This window comes from Silurus meridionalis, chromosome 15 (assembly GCF_014805685.1).
Source record: "Silurus meridionalis isolate SWU-2019-XX chromosome 15, ASM1480568v1, whole genome shotgun sequence".
In the NCBI taxonomy this organism is placed as follows: Eukaryota; Metazoa; Chordata; class Actinopteri; order Siluriformes; family Siluridae; genus Silurus; species Silurus meridionalis.
In genome coordinates, this window is record NC_060898.1 from 581977 (window position 1) to 587500 (window position 5524).

The following is a 5524-nucleotide window of genomic DNA, read 5'->3' on the forward strand; positions in this document are numbered from 1 at the left end:
TAAATTAGCCGCTAATGTTCAGCTTGCTATCAAACGGAAATCATGTTGATGGATTTTTATCCGAAGTTAAGATCAAAAACTTAGAAAAAAAATATATATATATATAATGACACGAATCTTCATCGCGTTTTGTTACGTTTTGTTACAGCGAGGATTTTCACGTTATGTCCTGCTAACGAACCGCAGAGCTCCACTTACAAATCAAAGCTTTTGTTCTTATAGTTTACATTCTCTTGTCAGGTCACATACACTGGGGAATGTTTTGGGGAGGAGTTTGAGTGACATCTTTTACACACACATATGTATTTGACGCTTTAAGCCCCGCCCACTTTACACAATAATTGTACATATGCAGTGAGTTGTTGTGTAGCTGCTGTTACTCTGCAGTGTATTGATGAAACTTTCAGCATCATTACAAATTTTCAACAGAATCTCCACCTCCAAATATCATGTGATGTCCCAGACTCCGCCCACTTCACAGGTTTAGACTATAACTATAGATTAGATTCTTCATCTTGGCAGTGACAGTATGTTGTAACACACACACATTGAGAGACAACCTTCTGGCAGGTGTGTGTGTGTGTGTGTGTGTGTGTGTGTGTGTGTGTGCGCGTGCGTGTGTGTGTGTGAGCGCACAGGTGTGGATGTAAATAAGAAATACAGGAACTGGGACAGATTTCAATGTCACCTCTTTATTCCACCAACATCTGTGTAATAAAAATGATTGATATTTTCCCTCAGACGACGTGTGTGGTTTTGAAAGCGGGTCACGGTGAGGTCAATTAAGGAGACGTCTAAACATGCTGTGGGGTTCATCCCCACGGAGCCGGGGAACGTTTTCACACCTCCACTGAAGGACGAGCGCCAGGAGACGGAGAAGCTGGAAGGACATGCGTGATGAAGGATACGAGGTGAGGGGTGCTAATAATTACGCCCTCTGAGAGCTTAAACATGAGATTCGGTTTTTTTCTGCGCTCCTCCTTCAGATATCCACTGTTTTGTGGATGAAATGATGAATAGAGAGAATAAAACTTTACTACACTGCATTAAGAGGAAAAAAATCTAAAACTGAAACTTCAGTTTATAAATTCAGTTTCCTGTCGTTTTACTGATGGATGGCAGCTCCATCCTCCTTTCTCTCTCTCTCTCTCTCTCTCTCTCTCTCTCTCTCTCTCTCTCTCTCTCTCTCTCTCTCTCTCTCTCTCTCTCTCTCTCTCTCTCTCTCTCTCTCTCTCTCTCTCTCTCTCGCTCTCTCTCTCTCTCTCTCTCTCTCTCTCTCTCTCTATCTCTTAGAGCAAGACACACATCTCTCTCTCTCTCGCTCTCTCTCTCTCTCTCTTCTCTCTCTCTCTCTTTCTTTCCTCTTCTTTAGAAAAGTTTTGCTTCTGGAAAACACTCTGAGACTCTCCTCCTCCTCCTTCTTCCTCCTCACTGTCCTCCTCCTCTTTTTCTCTACTTCCTCCCATTCATTCTCCTCTTCTGCATCCTTCACCTCTTCATCCACTGTGTCTCCTTCCTCTTTCTCCTCTTCCTCCTTTTTCTCCTCCTTCTCATATTCCTTTCCCCTGCTCTTCTTCCTTCTCCTCCTCTTTCTCCATCTCTTCATTATTTTCATTCTCCTTGTCCTTGTTCTTTTTCTCCTCTTTCTTCTCTTGCTCCTTCTTTTCATCCTTCTCTTCGTTCACTTCACTTTCTTCCTTCTCCTCCTTCTTCCTCTCCTTCTCCTCTTCCTCTGTTTCTGCAGGTGTGAAGGTAATTAAACGCCACACAGACACTTCAGCCTCCATGCCGGTTTATTCGGAGTGACAGCAGAGCGATGGAGCGAGCGACAGAGTGATAGAACAGCAGCAGCTGGATGAGTGTCAGGAAAAGAGACAAAAGGAAAATATTCCTCCTTCTCTGTGAAGGTTTTCGTTCACTCTGTCATTCACACCTCTGACATGTGACCTTAATAACTTTTAGCCATGAAAGTCATGAAAAGTGTGGAGAAAATTCACATGGTGTGTGTGTGTGTGTGTGTGTGTGTGTGTGTGTGTGTGTGTGTGTGTGTGTGTTACCACTCTGAAGTTTACAGTGTTTTATAGCCCCTATTATATTTATATATATATATTTTTTTTAATTATATTTTTTAACTGTTTTATGATATTTCTGTTCAGAAACTCAGCTTGTGTCACGTTTTAGAGAAACGACAAAAGAATCTAAAAACACCTCTTACATGAAGTTATGAAGTTATCTCTCTGAATGTTACCAGGCACTGGCACTGGAGACTCCTTTCATAAAACATCAGCAAACTTCAACACATCTACACTGTGATCAATCTGTTGCTATGGAAACGGTAACATATCAGATCATGTGCATTAAAACACAAACGTGCACCGCTGTCAGTGCTGCAGTTCCAGACGACTAATCAACACCTGCCCAATCACAGTCCAGATGTGTGTGAGAATGATAATAAAATAAGAGTCTATTTGTGTGTTTCTGGTTGTTCCTGATGAAAGCAGGAGATCGGCGGCGCTCGTTTCGAAGTTCTTGGCCTTTAAATGTGATTAGAGTGTAATTCGGTTTCCTCTCCCACGGCACATGTTTCAGCCCAGAAATGAATTTAAAGATGATATTTTTACTTCTCCCTCCTCCGCACAACGCAGTAACCATGGTTACCGAAGGAGATTTTGCTGATATGACTTTATCCCCCACTTACACACACACACATACACACACACACACACACACACACACACACACACACACTTGCAGTAACTTTTTGAGCAGCCTCACTAATGACGAGTAGCGTCTGCACATCTGGCGTCTTAAGGTTGTCCGCAACACAAACACGCCGAGACGAGATACCAATTATGCAAATGAGGTTGTAAGATTTGCAATAAAACGAACACGGGGCTGCAGTGAAAAAAGGAGGATGAAGTCAGTAAAAGTGCATCAAAGTCCCTGAAAGTCTGCCGTCAGCCGGAGAGGCCGAAGCAGAAGACGAGAGCGGTGTTAATTATTAGCGCAGGACACGTGGTGAAGGAGACGGGTTTGTTTTTAACGCCTGAAGCGTCCGTGCAACACTGAATTCTGTCCAGAAATATCATTTACACTCAAACCAGTGAAGGATTTCTAAAGGGATTTATGTGATGATTCGTTTACACCATAAAAATGTAAATATTTATAAATCTTTTTTTAATTTTGATTAAAGCTGAAAGAAGAAGTGTGTTCTGATTGGTTACCTGAGGAAATTACAGTATATATATTATAGTTACAGTGGATGGGGCGGGGCCTATCCAACCGTGGCAATCTGTAAAGTTAGAAAAGCACTGATACAGGAAGTATGAGTTGATTGGTTACTGTGGCTTTGGGAGCAGCATCTGCAGTCTGTTGGCATCAGGATGGGGCCTGGAGTCTGCATTTCTTCAGTTGGAACTGACTTCTGATTGGTAACAGTCACTTTGGGGACATTTGGGGGAGGGGCCTACAGTATAATTGGTTATGGAGACAGTGGGGGAGGGGTCTACAGTATAATTGGTTATGGTGAGAATGGGGGAGGGGTCTACAGTATAATTGGTTATGGTGAGAATGGGGGAGGGGTCTACAGTATAATTGGTTATGGTGAGAATGGGGGAGGGGTCTACAGTATAATTGGTTATGGTGAGAATGGGGGAGGGGTCTACAGTATAATTGGTTATGGAGACAGTGGGGAAGGGGGCTGCAGTATAATTGGTTATGGAGACAGTGGGGGAGGGGCCTGCATTCTGATTGGTTACGGTGAAATTGGGGTCGGTAGACTTCAGTCTGTTAGTTTAAATTTCCATTAGAGATTAGAAATAAAAAGTTATAATAAAGATTTATTTTTTTTCTACAATCTTTCTTTCTTTCTCTCATTTTTTCTTTCTTTCTTTCTTTCTTTCTTACTTACTTTCTTTCTTTCTTTCTTTCTTTCTTTCTTTCTTTCTTTCTTTGCCTGAAGAGATCTGATATTAGAAATTATATTAATCTCCTTCAGAAAGACACCGAAAGCTTCCTGGCACACATGCTAGCTAATTAAAATAAATGCCCTTAATTTAAAGCCAATTAAAAGAAAGAAGACACTGCAATAATTACAGCAGTGCATACGGAGCGTGAGATGGCCCACGGGTCAGAACTTCAATCTGGTCCAGATCGGGTTTGAGCGTTCGCTGAACCCAGACACCGTTCAGCTGCAGCTAATTAATTACTGAGAAAATCCCTCGTAGAATTTACTGCAGTCGGCAAAAAGCGGAGCCGCAGAGCTTCCAGTTCCACTGTGTCAGTTTCATAGAGTCAAAGGAAAGAATGCTGGGGTGAAACATGGGCTGTTTATCTACCCAGGGCTGTGCAAAAGTCTTGGCACCCTGTTTACAAAATTAATCGAAAGTCATTAATAAATTCGAACATTTCAACAGATCTCACATCTCCTGAGTTCTGTGGTGTGATTGGTCAGAAGGTCAGAAGGTGTTGATTAATCCTTCATAACAACAGTGCTGACAGTAGTGCAGGTTTATACCAATGAGCTCATCCTGATATGCTATCGTTTCCATAGCAACAGCTTAACAGTCAGAGGGACTTTAAAAGTTGTTGATTTGGTGATTTCAGGGCTGCTAAAAGTAACACTTGATATGTAACTATAAATGGATAAAAAGTTCAATGTATCAATGCTTTTTCTGTGGTCTAACTCACTTAGGGACCTGCTGTTAGAAATTCAACATAATCACACACACACACACACACACACACACACACACATTCTTTATTACTATTAATATTTATAAACACTGTAATTAAAGGGAACTTTTGCTCCACACTGAAGGTTCTGATGACTGATTGATCTTCTGTCTGTCTGTCACCATGAGCTCGTTCTTCACTTCTCCTCCTCAGCAGTGAGAATCGAGCCTCAGGAAATTTTACACACTTTGATTTTTCTTTCCTTTTTGTCTAAGCTGCAGTTCATCCTTCATTTTTCTGACTTTTCTGTCTCTCATTCTCCCCTCGGTTATTTTTACTTTATTACCTACCTTCAAGTTTTTACTTGTGTGTTTCTGTCAAATAAATTCTGCACTACTTTTTTTTTTCTTAAGGCGGTGTAGAAGATCCTCTCCTTCTCTTCTTCTTCTGCACTATTGACAGGATTTAGAACAAAATAATTCTGAAAAATAAAATACATTGCAGTTTCCTTTAATACTTTACTGTGTATCAGAAATCGAGATGTCTAGGAACAAATATCTAGAAATATATATATATATAAATATATATGTGGGTGTGTGTGTGTGTGTGTGTGTGTGTGTTTGCTGATGTCCACTATGTCCCCTGAGCATAATGTTGCTATGTGCTTCTTTTTGAACATTCCAGTCCACATTTCGTCCCAATTCACTTGAATAAGAAGCTCCACTCTTCTGGAAAAATGTTCTACCACATTTTGTGGAAATTTATTTACCTACAAGGGTGTTAGTAAAGTCATGTACTGATAATGGTGAGAAGGTGAGGAGGTTCCTGGGGTGCAGTCAGTGTTCACATT

The 5524-nt window shown here is 41.1% G+C and overlaps 1 long non-coding RNA gene across 1 annotated transcript; it reads left to right on the forward strand.

Annotated features, from left to right (window-relative positions):
• Positions 1 to 469: 469 nt before the first annotated feature.
• LOC124398277 lies at positions 470 to 2684 on the forward strand. The gene is made up of 3 exons (XR_006928038.1): positions 470 to 570; positions 742 to 911; positions 1745 to 2684. It is a non-coding gene; the product is annotated as an uncharacterized LOC124398277 (long non-coding RNA).
• Positions 2685 to 5524: the final 2840 nt, after the last annotated feature.